The sequence below is a fragment of the Dreissena polymorpha genome, chromosome 1 (genome assembly GCF_020536995.1).
Source record: "Dreissena polymorpha isolate Duluth1 chromosome 1, UMN_Dpol_1.0, whole genome shotgun sequence".
Taxonomy (NCBI): Eukaryota; Metazoa; Mollusca; class Bivalvia; order Myida; family Dreissenidae; genus Dreissena; species Dreissena polymorpha.
In genome coordinates, this window is record NC_068355.1 from 6,051,420 (window position 1) to 6,074,480 (window position 23,061).

Genomic DNA, 23,061 nt, shown 5'->3' on the forward strand with positions numbered 1-23,061 from the left:
TTAAGGTTTAAATGTGCTAAGTTCAATATCTGCAACAAAATACCAAAACAAACCAAATGGACATGCACGTGGGGCTTATGCGGGGTGGTGAAAGAATGAATTTGTTAGATATTTTCACTCTAAGCAATTTTGATAATGTCTTTTTTGTGTGTTTTTTTTTAAATCACCCCAAAAATGTCAATTTCAAAGCAAAGAAAATCCAATTTCATCCAAGACAATAAACAAATTAGTACAAATGAGAGATCAAAGATACTTTGAAGAGAAGAAATCAATAAGCTTCCAAAACTTGTTGTTTAGCACCAATAAAAGTGTGAAATCTTGAAACGCGCCTTGTCGCTCGGAGCCCATTTATTTGCCAGAGGCCAATGATATATCCTAGCATATAATGTCATGGGTGCCTTTAAACTGCAGCAGATGGTCAATATGCATTGCCAGCTCTCATTTAGAGGTTCAAGAGAATACAAAATTTCATATTTTGGGCACAAAATAAGTACTTTTGACTATTTTTATGGTGGCAATCTGGGTAAAAATGGGGATTCAGAACCAAGCGAAAGAAAAAATGCTCATTTTGGGGGTATAGAATGGACGGAAAGGTTAAAATGAACAAGATACATATATGTAGGCAAGCATTTTAAGCTTAGAAATGAGGTTCCATGTAGTAACAGGGGCAGAAAGGCAGCTCAGATCAATGCAGGCTTCCTGAAAGGGGTTTCTAGTACTTCTTTTGGGGACACAGCTTCCCGCAGAATTCTCAACACATCAAACATCATTGATCCATGTCACCTCTGTATGCAAAGACAAGCGAATAAAGTCAATACTGCCCTTAAATCACTGAATGAGAGAAGCATTTACCAAATAAAAACAAAACTGGTTGCTGAAAGTGCCAAATTTTGTCAAAAAGATCCCTCTAATGTAAACGATGAAGGGACACTCGCTACAACAATCCTATGTTTAAGTCGGACGCGACATCTTCTCAAGCCGGAACCATGACTGTAAGCATATTGTGAGAAAACAGTACCAAACACAAGCTAATTGTAGGGTAACAAGTAGCAAATCAACTCAGCTGTGCTGCATACATGCTCAGGAACAAGGATAAACATGTTGAGTGCCAACTTCTGCTGCCAACAGAGCAGGAGCTTTACGTGTCAGGACGCGGAATAATCGATACAACTGCATGGAATTGCACGACGGCAAGAGTTTGAGTGACCACAAAACTGATTAGGACAGTATTTCACACCTTAAGCATCATAAATATGCTTATTTGCCTGTGTACATGATAATAAATTAGTATTATTACCTGTTTTAACCATCAACAACCCTTATCAAGTGGCCCTCGGCTTAGTCGCAGACATTCTTCTACCTGAAAAAGTCAAAATACCCAATAGAAATAGATATAAAATGAAGAAAAAAACATGCATTTATGTATTTTAAGTGTATTTCTCTATGAATAATATGAGGTGATAAAGCTTGTTATATGCATGATTGTACTAAATATGAAAGCTGGCTCAGTTAAGCATCTGTTGCACTGTCAAAACTGTAAAAATGTCCGCCATTCCATGTAGGTAAAATGGGGCTCTGTTTGAATGTTCATGCTTTACGCACAAGCTATTGTTGCGTTACTGGATTGCGGAGTCCTTGGCGTTGAATTCTGACTGCATGTAGCACAATAACGCTACACGGTCAACCAAAATGCCTTTGAATTTAAGTCGGAAAGCAATTAAGCCCTTATTTGGCTATACAAGGGTGTGGGGGTCAACTTGAAAAACAACTATTCCAGGTCAAATAATCTGAATTCATGCATTTAATGCACTAATTTTCTTCTCTTTTGCTAAGAATGACCAAAATCAGCTTTCCCAGTCATATTTTGCACTTGCAGATGATATTACATTTTTTACCTAAAGCTAGTTTAGGTTACAATATAGTAAAAAGATTTCCTACACAAATTCAATGTAAATGCAATAACTTTAACGAAAATAAAGTCAAACTTTTGCGCATAGAGACCCTCATAACCATACCTTTTCTCGAAGAGCATTCCAAGCCGAATTGATTTAAGCAATAAAAAAGATAGGTCACGCGACATGTAAGAAAGAACTCGCCACGAATCAAAAGTCACTGTTTTACGGCCATCTATTTACCGGCTTCTATCCAGTTCATGAGGGTTTCCCGCCATCTGTCAAAGTCTTATGTAGTCTCCAATCTTCAGATAAAAGAGTGAATTTCTAGTAAACAACAATGTTTTCCCTGCCACATGCACACAGAAATATACTAAAATAAAGTCATGGCAAGTGACCCTACAGAGAACCGTGTCTTCAAATAAATGATGTTCATGTTTTTAGAGAGTATAGCATTGCACTCCAAAAAGATTTAGTATATTGTAACCTAAAGGAAAATATCTTCTGATTAAAATGTGTTTTTCTTGCATATTCTTATCTTCCTATTCATATTGCACACATGTAATAAGTTTGGCTGGATTATCTGTCCGTTTGGCCATTTTTTTTCATATTTTCACACGCAGGTGTTTTCGGTCCAAAGAAGGCCATTTTAGGCCTGTTAAAGCTTAAATGTCCCTTTAAGTTTAAATGTGCTAAGTTCAATATCTGCAACAAAATACCAAAACAAACCAAATGGACATGCACGTGGGGCTTATGCGGGGTGGTGAAAGAATGAATTTGTTAGATATTTTCACTCTAAGCAATTTTGATAATGTCTTTTTTGTGTTTTTTTTTTAAATCACCCCAAAAATGTCAATTTCAAAGCAAAGAAAATCCAATTTCATCCAAGACAATAAACAAATTAGTACAAATGAGAGATCAAAGATACTTTGAAGAGAAGAAATCAATAAGCTTCCAATAACTTGTTGTTTAGCACCAATAAAAGTGTGAAATCTTGAAACGCGCCTTGTCGCTCGGAGCCCATTTATTTGCCAGAGGCCAATGATATATCCTAGCATATAATGTCATGGGTGCCTTTAAACTGCAGCAGATGGTCAATATGCATTGCCAGCTCTCATTTAGAGGTTCAAGAGAATACAAAATTTCATATTTTGGGCACAAAATAAGTACTTTTGACTATTTTTATGGTGGCAATCTGGGTAAAAATGGGGATTCAGAACCAAGCGAAAGAAAAATGCTCATTTTGGGGGTATAGAATGGACGGAAAGGTTAAATGAACAAGATACATATATGTAGGCAAGCATTTTAAGCTTAGAAATGAGGTTCCATGTAGTAACAGGGGCAGAAAGGCAGCTCAGATCAATGCAGGCTTCCTGAAAGGGGTTTCTAGTACTTCTTTTGGGGACACAGCTTCCCGCAGAATTCTCAACACATCAAACATCATTGATCCATGTCACCTCTGTATGCAAAGACAAGCGAATAAAGTCAATACTGCCCTTAAATCACTGAATGAGAGAAGCATTTACCAAATAAAAAACAAAACTGGTTGCTGAAAGTGCCAAATTTTGTCAAAAAGATCCCTCTAATGTAAACGATGAAGGGGACACTCGCTACAACAATCCTATGTTTAAGTCGGACGCGACATCTTCTCAAGCCGGAACCATGACTGTAAGCATATTGTGAGAAAACAGTACCAAACACAAGCTAATTGTAGGGTAACAAGTAGCAAATCAACTCAGCTGTGCTGCATACATGCTCAGGAACAAGGATAAGATATCATGTTGAGTGCCAACTTCTGCTGCCAACAGAGCAGAGCTTTACGTGTCAGGACGCGGAATAATCGATACAAACTGCATGGGAATTGCACGACGGCAAGAGTTTGAGTGACCACAAAACTGATTAGGACAGTATTTCACACCTTAAGCATCATAAATATGCTTATTTGCCTGTGTACATGATAATAAATTAGTATTATTACCTGTTTTAACCATCAACAACCCTTATCAAGTGGCCCTCGGCTTAGTCGCAGACATTCTTCTACCTGAAAAAGTCAAAATACCCAATAGAAATAGATATAAAATGAAGAAAAAAACATGCATTTATGTATTTTAAGTGTATTTCTATGAATAATATGAGGTGATAAAGCTTGTTATATGCATGATTGTACTAAATATGAAAGCTGGCTCAGTTAAGCATCTGTTGCACTGTCAAAACTGTAAAAATGTCCGCCATTCCATGTAGGTAAAATGGGGCTCTGTTTGAATGTTCATGCTTTACGCACGCACAAGCTATTGTTGCGTTACTGGATTGCGGAGTCCTTGGCGTTGAATTCTGACTGCATGTAGCACAATAACGCTACACGGTCAACCAAAATGCCTTTGAATTTAAGTCGGAAAGCAATTAAGCCCTTATTTGGCTATACAAGGGTGGGGGGTCAACTTGAAAAACAACTATTCCAGGTCAAATAATCTGAATTCATGCATTTAATGCACTAATTTTCTTCTCTTTTGCTAAGAAATGACCAAAAATCAGCTTTCCCAGTCATATTTTGCACTTGCAGATGATATTACATTTTTTACCTAAAGCTAGTTTAGGTTACAATATAGTAAAAGATTTCCTACACAAATTCAATGTAAATGCAATAACTTTAACGAAAATAAAGTCAAACTTTTGCGCATAGAGACCCTCATAACCATACCTTTTCTCGAAGAGCATTCCAAGCCGAATTGATTTAAGCAATAAAAAAGATAGGTCACGCGACATGTAAGAAAGAACTCGCCACGAATCAAAAGTCACTGTTTTACGGCCATCTATTTACCGGCTTCTATCCAGTTCATGAGGGTTTCCCGCCATCTGTCAAAGTCTTATGTAGTCTCCAATCTTCAGATAAAAGAGTGAATTTCTAGTAAACAACAATGTTTTCCCTGCCACATGCACACAGAAATATACTAAAATAAAGTCATGGCAAGTGACCCTACAGAGAACCGTGTCTTCAAATAAATGATGTTCATGTTTTTAGAGAGTATAGCATTGCACTCCAAAAGATTTAGTATATTGTAACCTAAAGGAAAATATCTTCTGATTAAAATGTGTTTTTCTTGCATATTCTTATCTTCCTATTCATATTGCACACATGTAATAAGTTTGGCTGGATTATCTGTCCGTTTGGCCATTTTTTTTCATATTTTCACACGCAGGTGTTTTCGGTCCAAAGAAGGCCATTTTAGGCCTGTTAAAGCTTAAATGTCCCTTTAAGTTTAAATGTGCTAAGTTCAATATCTGCAACAAATACCAAAACAAACCAAATGGACATGCACGTGGGGCTTATGCGGGGTGGTGAAAGAATGAATTTGTTAGATATTTTCACTCTAAGCAATTTTGATAATGTCTTTTTTGTGTGTTTTTTTTTAAATCACCCCAAAAATGTCAATTTCAAAGCAAAGAAAATCCAATTTCATCCAAGACAATAAACAAATTAGTACAAATGAGAGATCAAAGATACTTTGAAGAGAAGAAATCAATAAGCTTCCAATAACTTGTTGTTTAGCACCAATAAAAGTGTGAAATCTTGAAACGCGCCTTGTCGCTCGGAGCCCATTTATTTGCCAGAGGCCAATGATATATCCTAGCATATGTCATGGGTGCCTTTAAACTGCAGCAGATGGTCAATATGCATTGCCAGCTCTCATTTAGAGGTTCAAGAGAATACAAAATTTCATATTTTGGGCACAAAATAAGTACTTTTGACTATTTTTATGGTGGCAATCTGGGTAAAAAATGGGGATTCAGAACCAAGCGAAAGAAAAAATGCTCATTTTGGGGTATAGAATGGACGGAAAGGTTAAAATGAACAAGATACATATATGTAGGCAAGCATTTTAAGCTTAGAAATGAGGTTCCATGTAGTAACAGGGCAGAAAGGCAGCTCAGATCAATGCAGGCTTCCTGAAAGGGTTTCTAGTACTTCTTTTGGGACACACAGCTTCCCGCAGAATTCTCAACACATCAAACATCATTGATCCATGTCACCTCTGTATGCAAAGACAAGCGAATAAAGTCAATACTGCCCTTAAATCACTGAATGAGAGAAGCATTTACCAAATAAAAAACAAAACTGGTTGCTGAAAGTGCCAAATTTTGTCAAAAAGATCCCTCTAATGTAAACGATGAAGGGGACACTCGCTACAACAATCCTATGTTTAAGTCGGACGCGACATCTTCTCAAGCCGGAACCATGACTGTAAGCATATTGTGAGAAAACAGTACCAAACACAGCTAATTGTAGGGTAACAAGTAGCAAATCAACTCAGCTGTGCTGCATACATGCTCAGGAACAAGGATAAACATGTTGAGTGCCAACTTCTGCTGCCAACAGAGCAGGAGCTTTACGTGTCAGGACGCGGAATAATCGATACAAACTGCATGGGAATTGCACGACGGCAAGAGTTTGAGTGACCACAAAACTGATTAGGACAGTATTTCACACCTTAAGCATCATAAATATGCTTATTTGCCTGTGTACATGATAATAAATTAGTATTATTACCTGTTTTATAACCATCAACAACCCTTATCAAGTGGCCCTCGGCTTAGTCGCAGACATTCTTCTACTACCTGAAAAAGTCAAAATACCCAATAGAAATAGATATAAATGAAGAAAAAAACATGCATTTGTATTTTTTTAGTGTATTTCTATGAATATATGAGGTGATAAAGCTTGTTATATGCATGATTGTACTAAATATGAAAGCTGGCTCAGTTAAGCATCTGTTGCACTGTCAAAACTGTAAAAATGTCCGCCATTCCATGTAGGTAAATGGGGCTCTGTTTGAATGTTCATGCTTTACGCACAAGCTATTGTTGCGTTACTGGATTGCGGAGTCCTTGGCGTTGAATTCTGACTGCATGTAGCACAATAACGCTACACGGTCAACCAAAATGCCTTTGAATTTAAGTCGGAAAGCAATTAAGCCCTTATTTGGCTATACAAGGGTGGGGGGTCAACTTGAAAAACAACTATTCCAGGTCAAATAATCTGAATTCATGCATTTAATGCACTAATTTTCTTCTCTTTTGCTAAGAAATGACCAAAAATCAGCTTTCCCAGTCATATTTTGCACTTGCAGATGATATTACATTTTTTACCTAAAGCTAGTTTAGGTTACAATATAGTAAAAGATTTCCTACACAAATTCAATGTAAATGCAATAACTTTAACGAAAAATAAAGTCAAACTTTTGCGCATAGAGACCCTCATAACCATACCTTTTCTCGAAGAGCATTCCAAGCCGAATTGATTTAAGCAATAAAAAGATAGGTCACGCGACATGTAAGAAAGAACTCGCCACGAATCAAAAGTCACTGTTTTACGCGCCATCTATTTACCGGCTTCTATCCAGTTCATGAGGGTTTCCCGCCATCTGTCAAAGTCTTATGTAGTCTCCAATCTTCAGATAAAAGAGTGAATTTCTAGTAAACAACAATGTTTTCCCTGCCACATGCACACAGAAATATACTAAAATAAAGTCATGGCAAGTGACCCTACAGAGAACCGTGTCTTCAAATAAATGATGTTCATGTTTTTAGAGAGTATAGCATTGCACTCCAAAAGATTTAGTATATTGTAACCTAAAGGAAAAATATCTTCTGATTAAAATGTGTTTTTCTTGCATATTCTTATCTTCCTATTCATATTGCACACATGTAATAAGTTTGGCTGGATTATCTGTCCGTTTGGCCATTTTTTTTCATATTTTCACACGCAGGTGTTTTCGGTCCAAAGAAGGCCATTTTAGGCCTGTTAAAGCTTAAATGTCCCTTTAAGGTTTAAATGTGCTAAGTTCAATATCTGCAACAAAATACCAAAACAAACCAAATGGACATGCACGTGGGGCTTATGCGGGGTGGTGAAAGAATGAATTTGTTAGATATTTTCACTCTAAGCAATTTTGATAATGTCTTTTTTTGTGTTTTTTTTTAAATCACCCCAAAAATGTCAATTTCAAAGCAAAGAAAATCCATTTCATCCAAGAAATAAACAATTAGTACAAATGAGAGATCAAAGATACTTTGAAGAGAAGAAATCAATAAGCTTCCAATAACTTGTTGTTTAGCACCAATAAAAGTGTGAAATCTTGAAACGCTCCTTGTCGCTAGCTCGTAGCCCGTTTATTTGCCAGAAGGCCAATGATATATGACCTAGCATATAATGTCATGTGGTGCCTTTAAACTGCAGCAGCTGTCATATGCATTCCACTCTCATTTAGAGGTTCAAAATAGACTACAAAATTGAATTTTGTGGGGCCAAATAAGTACTTTTGACTATTTTTGATGGTGCAATCTTGTAAAAATGGGGATTCAGAACCAAGCCGAAAGAAAAAAATGTCTCATTTTGTTGGGGTATAAATGGACGGAACGGTTAAAATGAACAAGATACATAGAGTATGCAAGCCTTTAAGCTTAGAAATGAAGGTTCCATGTAGTAACATGGGCAGAAAGGAAGGCACTCAGATCATATGCAGGCTTCCTGACAGGGGGTTTCTAGTACTTCTTTTGGGGACACAGCTCCCGCAGTAATTCTCAACACATCAAACATCATGATCCATGTCACCTCTGTATGCAAAGACAAGAGAATAAATAAGTCAATACTGCCCTTAAATCACTGAATGAGAGAAGCATTTACCAAATAAAAAACAAAACTGGTTGCTGAAAGTGCCAAATTTTGTCAAAAAGATCCCTCTAATGTAAACGATGAAGGGGACACTCGCTACAACAATCCTATGTTTAAGTCGGACGCGACATCTTCTCAAGCCGGAACCATGACTGTAAGCATATTGTGAGAAAACAGTACCAAACACAAGCTAATTGTAGGGTAACAAGTAGCAAATCAACTCAGCTGTGCTGCATACATGCTCAGGAACAAGGATAAACATGTTGAGTGCCAACTTCTGCTGCCAACAGAGCAGGAGCTTTACGTGTCAGGACGCGGAATAATCGATACAAACTGCATGGGAATTGCACGACGGCAAGTTTGAGTGACCACAAAACTGATTAGGACAGTATTTCACACCTTAAGCATCATAAATATGCTTATTTGCCTGTGTACATGATAATAAATTAGTATTATTACCTGTTTTACCATCAACAACCCTTATCAAGTGGCCCTTGGCTAGTCGCAGACATTCTGTCTACCTGAAAAAGTCAAAATACCCAATAGAAATAGATATAAAATGAAGAAAAAAACATGCATTTATGTATTTTAAGTGTAATTTCTATGAATAATATGAGGTGATAAAGCTTGTTATATGCATGATTGTACTAAATATGAAAGCTGGCTCAGTAAAGCATCTGTTGCATACTGTCAAAACTGTAAAAATGTCCGCCATTCCATGTAGGTAAAATGGGGCTCTGTTTGAATGTTCATGCTTTACGCACAAGCTATTGTTGCGTTACTGGATTGCGGAGTCTTGGCGTTGAATTCTGACTGCTGTAGCACATAAACGCTACACGGTCAACCAAAATGCCTTTGAATTAAGGCGGAAAGCAATTAGACCCTTATTTGGCTATACCGGGTGGGGGGTCATCTTAAAAACAAACTATTCCAGGTCAAATAATCTGAATTCATGCATTTACTGCACCTAATTTTCTTCTCTTTGCTAAGAAATGACCAAAAATCAGCTTTCCCAGTCATATTTGCACTTGCAGATGATATTACATTTTTTACCTAAGCAGTAGTTAGGGTTCAACAATATAGTAAAAGATTCCTACATCAAATTCAATGTAAATCGCAATAACTTTAACGAAAAATAAAGTCAAACTTTTGCGCATAGAGACCCCTCATAACCATACCTTTTCTCGAAGAGCATTCAAGCCGAATGAATTTAATTAAGCAATAAAAAGATAGGTCACGCGAATGTAAGAAAGAACTCGCCACGAATCAAAAAGTCACTGTTTTACGGCCATCTATTTACCGGCTTCTATCCAGTTCATGAGGGTTTCCCGCCATCTGTCAAAGTCTTATGTAGTCTCCAATCTTCAGATAAAAGAGTGAATTCTATGTAAAACAATGTTTTCCCTGCCACATGCACACAGAAATATACTAAAATAAAGTCATGGCAAGTGACCCTACAGAGAACCGTGTCTTCAAATAAATGATGTTCATGTTTTAGAGAGTTATAGCATTGCACTCCAAAAAGATTTAGTATATGTTAACCTAAAGGAAAAATATCTTCTGATTAAAATGTGTTTTTCTTGCATATTCTTATCTTCCTATTCATATTGCACACATGTAATAAGTTTGGCTGGATTATCTGTCCGTTTGGCCATTTTTTTTCATATTTTCACACGCAGGTGTTTTCGGTCCAAAGAAGGCATTTTAGGCCTGTTAAAGCTTAAATGTCCCTTTAAGGTTTAAATGTGCTAAGTTCAATATCTGCAACAAAATACCAAAACAAACCAAATGGACATGCACGTGGGGCTTATGCGGGGTGTGAAAGAATGAATTTGTTAGATATTTCACTCTAAGCATTTTGATAATGTCTTTTTTGTGTGTTTTTTTTTTAAATCACCCAAAAATGTCCAATTTCAAAGCAAGAAAATCCAATTTCATCCAAGACAATAAACAAATTAGTACAAATGAGAGATCAAAGATACTTTGAAGAGAAGAAATCAATAAGCTTCCAATAACTTGTTGTTTAGCACCAATAAAAGTGTGAAATCTGAAACGCGCCTTGTCGCTCGGAGCCCATTTATTTGCCAGAGGCCAATGATATATCCTAGCATATAATGTCATGGGTGCCTTTAAACTGCAGCAGATGGTCAATATGCATTGCCAGCTCTCATTTAGAGGTTCAAGAGAATACAAAATTTCATATTTTTGGGCACAAAATAAGTACTTTTGACTATTTTTATGGTGGCAATCTGGGTAAAAAATGGGGATTCAGAACCAAGCGAAAGAAAAAATGCTCATTTTGGGGGTATAGAATGGACGGAAAGGTTAAAATGAACAAGATACATATATGTAGGCAAGCATTTTAAGCTTAGAAATGAGGTTCCATGTAGTAACAGGGGCAGAAAGGCAGCTCAGATCAATGCAGGCTCCTGAAAGGGTTTTCTAGTACTTCTTTTGGGACCAGCTTCCCGCAGATTCTCAACACATCAAACATCATTGATCCATGTCACCTCTGTATGCAAAGACAAGCGAATAAAGTCAATACTGCCCTTAAATCACTGAATGAGAGAAGCATTTACCAAATAAAAAACAAAACTGGTTGCTGAAAGTGCCAAATTTTGTCAAAAAGATCCTCTAATGTAAACGATGAAGGGGGACCACTCGCTACAACAATCCTATGTTTAAGTCGGACGCAACATCTTCTCAAGCCGGAACCATGACTGTAAGCATATTGTGAGAAAACAGTACCAAACACAAGCTAATTGTAGGGTAACAAGTAGCAAATCACTCAGCTGTGCTGCATACATGCTCAGGAACAAGGATAAACATGTTTGAGTGCCAACTTCTGCTGCCAACAGAGCAGGAGCTTTACGTGTCAGGACGCGGAATAATCGATACAAAACTGCATGGAATTGCACGACAGCAAGATTTTGAGTGACCACAAAACTGATTAGGGACAGTATTCACACCTTAAGCATCATAAATATGCTTATTTGCCTGTGTACATGATAATAAATTAGTATTATTACCTGTTTTAACCATCAACAACCCTTATCAAGTGGCCCTCGGCTTAGTCGCAGACATTCTTCTACCTGAAAAAGTCAAAATACCCAATAGAAATAGATATAAAATGAAGAAAAAAACATGCATTTATGTATTTTAAGTGTATTTCTATGAATAATATGAGGTGATAAAGCTTGTATATGCATGATTGTACTAAATATGAAAGCTGGCTCAGTTAAAGCATCTGTTGCACTGTCAAAACTGTAAAAATGTCCGCCATTCCATGTAGGTAAAATGGGGCTCTGTTTGAATGTTCATGCTTTAACCGCACAAGCTATTGTTGCGTTACTGGATTGCGGAGTCCTTGGCGTTGAATTCTGACTGCATGTAGCACAATAACGCTACAACGGTCAACCAAAATGCCTTTGAATTTAAGTCGGAAAGCAATTAAGGCCCTTATTTGGCTATACAAGGGTGGGGGGGGTCAACTTGAAAAACAACTATTTCCAGGTCAAATAATCTGAATTCATGCATTTAATGCACTAATTTTCTTTCTTTTGCTAAGAAATGACCAAAATCAGCTTTCCCAGTCATATTTTGCACTTGCAGATGATATTACATTTTTTACCTAAAGCTAGTTTAGGTTACAATATAGTAAAAGATTTCCTACACAAATTCAAATGTAAATGCAATAACTTTAAACGAAAAATAAAGTCAAACTTTGCGCATAGAGACCCTCATAACCATACCTTTTCTCGAAGAGCATTCCAAGCCGAATTGATTTAAGCAATAAAAAAGATAGGTCACGAGACATGTAAGAAAGAACTCGCCACGAATCAAAAGTCACTGTTTTACGGCCATCTATTTACCGGCTTCTATCCAGTTCATGAGGGTTTCCCGCCATCTGTCAAAGTCTTATGTAGTCTCCAATCTTCAGATAAAAGAGTGAATTTCTAGTAAACAACAATGTTTTTCCCTGCCACATGCACACAGAAATATACTAAAATAAGTCATGGCAAGTGACCCTACAGAGAACCGTGTCTTCAAATAAATGATGTTCATGTTTTAGAGAGTATAGCATTGCACTCCAAAAGATTTAGTATATTGTAACCTAAAGGAAAAATATCTTCTGATTAAAATGTGTTTTTCTTGCATATTCTTATCTTCCTATTCATATTGCACACATGTAATAAGTTTGGCTGGATTATCTGTCCGTTTGGCCATTTTTTTCATATTTTCACACGCAGGTGTTTTCGGTCCAAAGAAGGCCATTTTAGGCCTGTTAAAGCTTAAATGTCCCTTTAAGGTTAAATGTGCTAAGTTCAATATCTGCAACAAAATACCAAAAACAAACCAAATGGACATGCACGTGGGGCTTATGCGGGGTGGTGAAAGAATGAATTTGTTAGATATTTTCACTCTAAGCAATTTTGATAATGTCTTTTTTGTGTGTTTTTTTTTAAATCACCCCAAAATGTCAATTTCAAAGCAAAGAAAATCCAATTTCATCCAAGACAATAACAAATTAGTACAAATGAGAGATCAAAGATACTTTGAAGAGAAGAAAATCAATAAGCTTCCAATAACTTGTTGTTTAGCACCAATAAAAGTGTGAAATCTTGAAACGCGCCTTGTCGCTCGGAGCCCATTTATTTGCCAGAGGCCAATGATATATCCTAGCATATAATGTCATGGGTGCCTTTAAACTGCAGCAGATGGTCAATATGCATTGCCAGCTCTCATTTAGAGGTTCAAGAGAATACAAAATTTCATATTTTGGGCACAAAATAAGTACTTTTGACTATTTTTATGGTGCAATCTGGGTAAAAAATGGGGATTCAGAACCAAGCGAAAGAAAAAATGCTCATTTTGGGGGTATAGAATGGACGGAAAGGTTAAATGAACAAGATACATATATGTAGGCAAGCATTTTAAGCTTAGAAATGAGGTTCCATGTAGTAACAGGGGCAGAAAGGCAGCTCAGATCAATGCAGGCTTCCTGAAAGAGGTTTCTAGTACTTCTTTTGGGGACACAGCTTCCCGCAGAATTCTCAACACACATCAAACATCATTGATCCATGTCACCTCTGTGAATGCAAGACAAGCGAATAAGTCAATACTGCCCCTTAAATCACTGAATAGAGAAGCATTTACCAAATAAAAACAAAACTGGTTGCTGAAAGTGCCAAATTTTGTCAAAAAGATCCCTCTAATGTAAACGATGAAGGGGACACTCGCTACAAACAATCCTATGTTTAAGTAGTCGGACGCGACATCTTCTCAAGCCGGAACCATGACTGTAAGCATAATTGTGAGAAACGTAACAAACCACAAGCTAATTGTAGGGTAACAAGTAGCAAATCAAACTCAGCTGTGCTGCATACATGGCTCAGGAACAAGGAATAAACATGTTGGAGTGGCCAACGTCTGCTGCCAAACAGAGGCAGGAGCTTTACGTGTCAGGACGCGGAATAAGCGATACAAAAGTGCATGGGAATTGCACGACGGCAAGAGTTTGAGTGACCACAAAACTGATTAGGACAGTATTTCACACCTTAAGCATCATAAATATGCTTATTTGCCTGTGTACATGATAATAAATTAGTATTATTACCTGTTTTACCATCAACAACCCTTATCAAGTGGCCCTCGGCTTAGTCGCAGACATTCTTCTACCTGAAAAAGTCAAAATACCCAATAGAAATAGATATAAAATGAAGAAAAAACATGCATTTATGTATTTTAAGTGTATTTCTATGAATAATATGAGGTGATAAAGCTTGTTATATGCATGATTGTACTAAATATGAAAGCTGGCTCAGTTAAGCATCTGTTGCACTGTCAAAACTGTAAAAATGTCCGCCATTCCATGTAGGTAAATGGGGCTCTGTTTGAATGTTCATGCTTTACGCACAAGCTATTGTTGCGTTACTGGATTGCGGAGTCCTTGGCGTTGAATTCTGACTGCATGTAGCACAATAACGCTACACGGTCAACCAAAATGCCTTTGAATTTAAGTCGGAAAGCAATTAAGCCCTTATTTGGCTATACAAGGGTGGGGGGTCAACTTGAAAAACAACTATTCCAGGTCAAATAATCTGAATTCATGCATTTAATGCACTAATTTTCTTCTCTTTTGCTAAGAAATGACCAAAAATCAGCTTTCCCAGTCATATTTTGCACTTGCAGATGATATTACATTTTTTACCTAAAGCTAGTTTAGGTTACAATATAGTAAAAGATTTCCTACACAAATTCAATGTAAATGCAATAACTTTAACGAAAAATAAAGTCAAACTTTTGCGCATAGAGACCCTCATAACCATACCTTTTCTCGAAGAGCATTCCAAGCCGAATTGATTTAAGCAATAAAAAAGATAGGTCACGCGACATGTAAGAAAGAACTCGCCACGAATCAAAAGTCACTGTTTTACGGCCATCTATTTACCGGCTTCTATCCAGTTCATGAGGGTTTCCCGCCATCTGTCAAAGTCTTATGTAGTCTCCAATCTTCAGATAAAAGAGTGAATTTCTAGTAAACAACAATGTTTTCCCTGCCACATGCACACAGAAATATACTAAAAAAAGTCATGGCAAGTGACCCTACAGAGAACCGTGTCTTCAAATAAATGATGTTCATGTTTTTAGAGAGTATAGCATTGCACTCCAAAAAGATTTAGTATATTGTAACCTAAAGGAAAAATATCTTCTGATTAAAATGTGTTTTTCTTGCATATTCTTATCTTCCTATTCATATTGCACACATGTAATAAGTTTGGCTGGATTATCTGTCCGTTTGGCCATTTTTTTTCATATTTTCACACGCAGGTGTTTTCGGTCCAAAGAGGCCATTTTAGGCCTGTTAAAGCTTAAATGTCCCTTTAAGGTTTAAATGTGCTAAGTTCAATATCTGCAACAAAATACCAAAACAAACCAAATGGACATGCACGTGGGGCTTATGCGGGGTGTGAAAGAATGAATTTGTTAGATATTTTCACTCTAAGCAATTTTGATAATGTCTTTTTTTGTGTGTTTTTTTTTAAATCACCCCAAAAATGTCAATTTCAAAGCAAAGAAAATCCAATTTCATCCAAGACAATAAACAAATTAGTACAAATGAGAGATCAAAGATACTTTGAAGAGAAGAAATCAATAAGCTTCCAATAACTTGTTGTTTAGCACCAATAAAAGTGTGAAATCTTGAAACGCGCCTTGTCGCTCGGAGCCCATTTATTTGCCAGAGGCCAATGATATATCCTAGCATATAATGTCATGGGTGCCTTTAAACTGCAGCAGATGGTCAATATGCATTGCCAGCTCTCATTTAGAGGTTCAAGAGAATACAAAATTTCATATTTTGGGCACAAAATAAGTACTTTTGACTATTTTTATGGTGGCAATCTGGGTAAAAAATGGGGATTCAGAACCAAGCGAAAGAAAAAATGCTCATTTTGGGGGTATAGAATGGACGGAAAGGTTAAAATGAACAAGATACATATATGTAGGCAAGCATTTTAAGCTTAGAAATGAGGTTCCATGTAGTAACAGGGGCAGAAAGGCAGCTCAGATCAATGCAGGCTTCCTGAAAGGGGTTTCTAGTACTTCTTTTGGGGACACAGCTTCCCGCAGAATTCTCAACACATCAAACATCATTGATCCATGTCACCTCTGTATGCAAAGACAAGCGAATAAAGTCAATACTGCCCTTAAATCACTGAATGAGAGAAGCATTTACCAAATAAAAAACAAAACTGGTTGCTGAAAGTGCCAAATTTTGTCAAAAAGATCCCTCTAATGTAAACGATGAAGGGGACACTCGCTACAACAATCCTATGTTTAAGTCGGACGCGACATCTTCTCAAGCCGGAACCATGACTGTAAGCATATTGTGAGAAAACAGTACCAAACACAAGCTAATTGTAGGGTAACAAGTAGCAAATCAACTCAGCTGTGCTGCATACATGCTCAGGAACAAGGATAAACATGTTGAGTGCCAACTTCTGCTGCCAACAGAGCAGGAGCTTTACGTGTCAGGACGCGGAATAATCGATACAAACTGCATGGGAATTGCACGACGGCAAGAGTTTGAGTGACCACAAAACTGATTAGGACAGTATTTCACACCTTAAGCATCATAAATATGCTTATTTGCCTGTGTACATGATAATAAATTAGTATTATTACCTGTTTTACCATCAACAACCCTTATCAAGTGGCCCTCGGCTTAGTCGCAGACATTCTTCTACCTGAAAAAGTCAAAATACCCAATAGAAATAGATATAATGAAGAAAAAAAACATGCATTTATGTATTTTAAGTGTATTTCTATGAATAATATGAGGTGATAAAGCTTGTTATATGCATGATTGTACTAAATATGAAAGCTGGCTCAGTTAAGCATCTGTTGCACTGTCAAAACTGTAAAAATGTCCGCCATTCCATGTAGGTAAAATGGGGCTCTGTTTGAATGTTCATGCTTTACGCACAAGCTATTGTTGCGTTACTGGATTGCGGAGTCCTTGGCGTTGAATTCTGACTGCATGTAGCACAATAACGCTACACGGTCAACCAAAATGCCTTTGAATTTAAGTCGGAAAGCAATTAAGCCCTTATTTGGCTATACAAGGGTGGGGGGTCAACTTGAAAAACAACTATTCCAGGTCAAATAATCTGAATTCATGCATTTAATGCACTAATTTTCTTCTCTTTTGCTAAGAAATGACCAAAAATCAGCTTTCCCAGTCATATTTTGCACTTGCAGATGATATTACATTTTTTACCTAAAGCTAGTTTAGGTTACAATATAGTAAAAGATTTCCTACACAAATTCAATGTAAATGCAATAACTTTAACGAAAAATAAAGTCAAACTTTTGCGCATAGAGACCCTCATAACCATACCTTTTCTCGAAGAGCATTCCAAGCCGAATTGATTTAAGCAATAAAAAGATAGGTCACGCGACATGTAAGAAAGAACTCGCCACGAATCAAAAGTCACTGTTTTACGGCCATCTATTTACCGGCTTCTATCCAGTTCATGAGGGTTTCCCGCCATCTGTCAAAGTCTTATGTAGTCTCCAATCTTCAGATAAAAGAGTGAATTTCTAGTAAACAACAATGTTTTCCCTGCCACATGCACACAGAAATATACTAAAATAAAGTCATGGCAAGTGACCCTACAGAGAACCGTGTCTTCAAATAAATGATGTTCATGTTTTTAGAGAGTATAGCATTGCACTCCAAAAGATTTAGTATATTGTAACCTAAAGGAAAAATATCTTCTGATTAAAATGTGTTTTTCTTGCATATTCTTATCTTCCTATTCATATTGCACACATGTAATAAGTTTGGCTGGATTATCTGTCCGTTTGGCCATTTTTTTTCATATTTTCACACGCAGGTGTTTTCGGTCCAAAGAAGGCCATTTTAGGCCTGTTAAAGCTTAAATGTCCCTTTAAGGTTTAAATGTGCTAAGTTCAATATCTGCAACAAAATACCAAAACAAACCAAATGGACATGCACGTGGGGCTTATGCGGGGTGGTGAAAGAATGAATTTGTTAGATATTTTCACTCTAAGCAATTTTGATAATGTCTTTTTTGTGTTTTTTTTTTTAAATCACCCCAAAAATGTCAATTTCAAAGCAAAGAAAATCCAATTTCATCCAAGACAATAACAAATTAGTACAAATGAGAGATCAAAGATACTTTGAAGAGAAGAAATCAATAAGCTTCCAATAACTTGTTGTTTAGCACCAATAAAAGTGTGAAATCTTGAAACGCGCCTTGTCGCTCGGAGCCCATTTATTTGCCAGAGGCCAATGATATATCCTAGCATATAATGTCATGGGTGCCTTTAAACTGCAGCAGATGGTCAATATGCATTGCCAGCTCTCATTTAGAGGTTCAAGAGAATACAAATTTCATATTTTGGGCACAAAATAAGTACTTTTGACTATTTTTATGGTGGCAATCTGGGTAAAAAATGGGGATTCAGAACCAAGCGAAAGAAAAATGCTCATTTTGGGGGTATAGAATGGACGGAAAGGTTAAAATGAACAAGATACATATATGTAGGCAAGCATTTTAAGCTTAGAAATGAGGTTCCATGTAGTAACAGGGCAGAAAGGCAGCTCAGATCAATGCAGGCTTCCTGAAAGGGGTTTCTAGTACTTCTTTTGGGGACACAGCTTCCCGCAGAATTCTCAACACATCAAACATCATTGATCCATGTCACCTCTGTATGCAAAGACAAGCGAATAAAGTCAATACTGCCCTTAAATCACTGAATGAGAGAAGCATTTACCAAATAAAAAACAAAACTGGTTGCTGAAAGTGCCAAATTTTGTCAAAAAGATCCCTCTAATGTAAACGATGAAGGGGACACTCGCTACAACAATCCTATGTTTAAGTCGGACGCGACATCTTCTCAAGCCGGAACCATGACTGTAAGCATATTGTGAGAAAACAGTACCAAACACAAGCTAATTGTAGGGTAACAAGTAGCAAATCAACTCAGCTGTGCTGCATACATGCTCAGGAACAAGGATAAACATGTTGAGTGCCAACTTCTGCTGCCAACAGAGCAGGAGCTTTACGTGTCAGGACGCGGAATAATCGATACAAACTGCATGGGAATTGCACGACGGCAAGAGTTTGAGTGACCACAAAACTGATTAGGACAGTATTTCACACCTTAAGCATCATAAATATGCTTATTTGCCTGTGTACATGATAATAAATTAGTATTATTACCTGTTTTACCATCAACAACCCTTATCAAGTGGCCCTCGGCTTAGTCGCAGACATTCTTCTACCTGAAAAAGTCAAAATACCCAATAGAAATAGATATAAAATGAAGAAAAAACATGCATTTATGTATTTTAAGTGTATTTCTATGAATAATATGAGGTGATAAAGCTTGTTATATGCATGATTGTACTAAATATGAAAGCTGGCTCAGTTAAGCATCTGTTGCACTGTCAAAACTGTAAAAATGTCCGCCATTCCATGTAGGTAAATGGGGCTCTGTTTGAATGTTCATGCTTTACGCACAAGCTATTGTTGCGTTACTGGATTGCGGAGTCCTTGGCGTTGAATTCTGACTGCATGTAGCACAATAACGCTACACGGTCAACCAAAATGCCTTTGAATTTAAGTCGGAAAGCAATTAAGCCCTTATTTGGCTATACAAGGGTGGGGGGTCAACTTGAAAAACAACTATTCCAGGTCAAATAATCTGAATTCATGCATTTAATGCACTAATTTTCTTCTCTTTTGCTAAGAAATGACCAAAAATCAGCTTTCCCAGTCATATTTTGCACTTGCAGATGATATTACATTTTTTACCTAAAGCTAGTTTAGGTTACAATATAGTAAAAGATTTCCTACACAAATTCAATGTAAATGCAATAACTTTAACGAAAAATAAAGTCAAACTTTTGCGCATAGAGACCCTCATAACCATACCTTTTCTCGAAGAGCATTCCAAGCCGAATTGATTTAAGCAATAAAAAGATAGGTCACGCGACATGTAAGAAAGAACTCGCCACGAATCAAAAGTCACTGTTTTACGGCCATCTATTTACCGGCTTCTATCCAGTTCATGAGGGTTTCCCGCCATCTGTCAAAGTCTTATGTAGTCTCCAATCTTCAGATAAAAGAGTGAATTTCTAGTAAACAACAATGTTTTCCCTGCCACATGCACACAGAAATATACTAAAATAAAGTCATGGCAAGTGACCCTACAGAGAACCGTGTCTTCAAATAAATGATGTTCATGTTTTTAGAGAGTATAGCATTGCACTCCAAAAGATTTAGTATATTGTAACCTAAAGGAAAATATCTTCTGATTAAAATGTGTTTTTCTTGCATATTCTTATCTTCCTATTCATATTGCACACATGTAATAAGTTTGGCTGGATTATCTGTCCGTTTGGCCATTTTTTTTCATATTTTCACACGCAGGTGTTTTCGGTCCAAAGAAGGCCATTTTAGGCCTGTTAAAGCTTAAATGTCCCTTTAAGGTTTAAATGTGCTAAGTTCAATATCTGCAACAAAATACCAAAACAAACCAAATGGACATGCACGTGGGGCTTATGCGGGGTGGTGAAAGAATGAATTTGTTAGATATTTTCACTCTAAGCAATTTTGATAATGTCTTTTTTGTGTGTTTTTTTTTTAAATCACCCCAAAAATGTCAATTTCAAAGCAAAGAAAATCCAATTTCATCCAAGACAATAAACAAATTAGTACAAATGAGAGATCAAAGATACTTTGAAGAGAAGAAATCAATAAGCTTCCAATAACTTGTTGTTTAGCACCAATAAAAGTGTGAAATCTTGAAACGCGCCTTGTCGCTCGGAGCCCATTTATTTGCCAGAGGCCAATGATATATCCTACCTAGCATATAATGTCATGTGCCTTTAAACTGCAGCAGATGGTCAATATGCATTGCCAGCTCTCATTTAGAGGTTCAAGAGAATACAAAATTTCATATTTTGGGCACAAAATAAGTACTTTTGACTATTTTTATGGTGGCAATCTGGGTAAAAAATGGGGATTCAGAACCAGCGAAAGAAAAATGCTCATTTTGGGGGTATAGAATGGACGGAAAGGTTAAAATGAACAAGATACATATATGTAGGCAAGCATTTTAAGCTTAGAAATGAGGTTCCATGTAGTAACAGGGGCAGAAAGGCAGCTCAGATCAATGCAGGCTTCCTGAAAGGGTTTCTAGTACTTCTTTTGGGGACACAGCTTCCCGCAGAATTCTCAACACATCAAACATCATTGATCCATGTCACCTCTGTATGCAAAGACAAGCGAATAAAGTCAATACTGCCCTTAAATCACTGAATGAGAGAAGCATTTACCAAATAAAAAACAAAACTGGTTGCTGAAAGTGCCAAATTTTGTCAAAAAGATCCCTCTAATGTAAACGATGAAGGGGACACTCGCTACAACAATCCTATGTTTAAGTCGGACGCGACATCTTCTCAAGCCGGAACCATGACTGTAAGCATATTGTGAGAAACAGTACCAAACACAAGCTAATTGTAGGGTAACAAGTAGCAAATCAACTCAGCTGTGCTGCATACATGCTCAGGAACAAGGATAAACATGTTGAGTGCCAACTTCTGCTGCCAACAGAGCAGGAGCTTTACGTGTCAGGACGCGGAATAATCGATACAAACTGCATGGGAATTGCACGACGGCAAGAGTTTGAGTGACCACAAAACTGATTAGGACAGTATTTCACACCTTAAGCATCATAAATATGCTTATTTGCCTGTGTACATGATAATAAATTAGTATTATTACCTGTTTTACCATCAACAACCCTTATCAAGTGGCCCTCGGCTTAGTCGCAGACATTCTTCTACCTGAAAAAGTCAAAATACCCAATAGAAATAGATATAAAATGAAGAAAAAAACATGCATTTATGTATTTTAAGTGTATTTCTATGAATAATATGAGGTGATAAAGCTTGTTATATGCATGATTGTACTAAATATGAAAGCTGGCTCAGTTAAGCATCTGTTGCACTGTCAAAACTGTAAAATGTCCGCCATTCCATGTAGGTAAAATGGGGCTCTGTTTGAATGTTCATGCTTTACGCACAAGCTATTGTTGCGTTACTGGATTGCGGAGTCCTTGGCGTTGAATTCTGACTGCATGTAGCACAATAACGCTACACGGTCAACCAAAATGCCTTTGAATTTAAGTCGGAAAGCAATTAAGCCCTTATTTGGCTATACAAGGGTGGGGGGTCAACTTGAAAAACAACTATTCCAGGTCAAATAATCTGAATTCATGCATTTAATGCACTAATTTTCTTCTCTTTTGCTAAGAAATGACCAAAAATCAGCTTTCCCAGTCATATTTTGCACTTGCAGATGATATTACATTTTTTACCTAAAGCTAGTTTAGGTTACAATATAGTAAAAGATTTCCTACACAAATTCAATGTAAATGCAATAACTTTAACGAAAAATAAAGTCAAACTTTTGCGCATAGAGACCCTCATAACCATACCTTTTCTCGAAGAGCATTCCAAGCCGAATTGATTTAAGCAATAAAAAAGATAGGTCACGCGACATGTAAGAAAGAACTCGCCACGAATCAAAAGTCACTGTTTTACGGCCATCTATTTACCGGCTTCTATCCAGTTCATGAGGTTTCCCGCCATCTGTCAAAGTCTTATGTAGTCTCCAATCTTCAGATAAAAGAGTGAATTTCTAGTAAACAACAATGTTTTCCCTGCCACATGCACACAGAAATATACTAAATAAAGTCATGGCAAGTGACCCTACAGAGAACCGTGTCTTCAAATAAATGATGTTCATGTTTTTAGAGAGTATAGCATTGCACTCCCAAAGATTTAGTATATTGTAACCTAAAGGAAAAATATCTTCTGATTAAAATGGTTTTTTCTTGCATATTCTTATCTTCCTATTCATTTTTCACACATGTAATAAGTTTGGCTGGATATCTGTC

General features: G+C 37.0%; 1 long non-coding RNA gene across 1 annotated transcript; it reads right to left on the bottom strand.

Annotated features, from left to right (window-relative positions):
• Positions 1 to 11,604: 11,604 nt before the first annotated feature.
• On the bottom strand, positions 11,605 to 22,066 carry LOC127869371 (uncharacterized). Its single transcript, XR_008044535.1, has 5 exons — positions 21,885 to 22,066; positions 19,317 to 19,378; positions 16,750 to 16,811; positions 14,180 to 14,241; positions 11,605 to 11,654 (listed from the first exon to the last, which is right to left on the bottom strand). It is a non-coding gene; the product is annotated as an uncharacterized LOC127869371 (long non-coding RNA).
• Between the last annotated feature and the right edge of the window lie 995 nt (positions 22,067 to 23,061).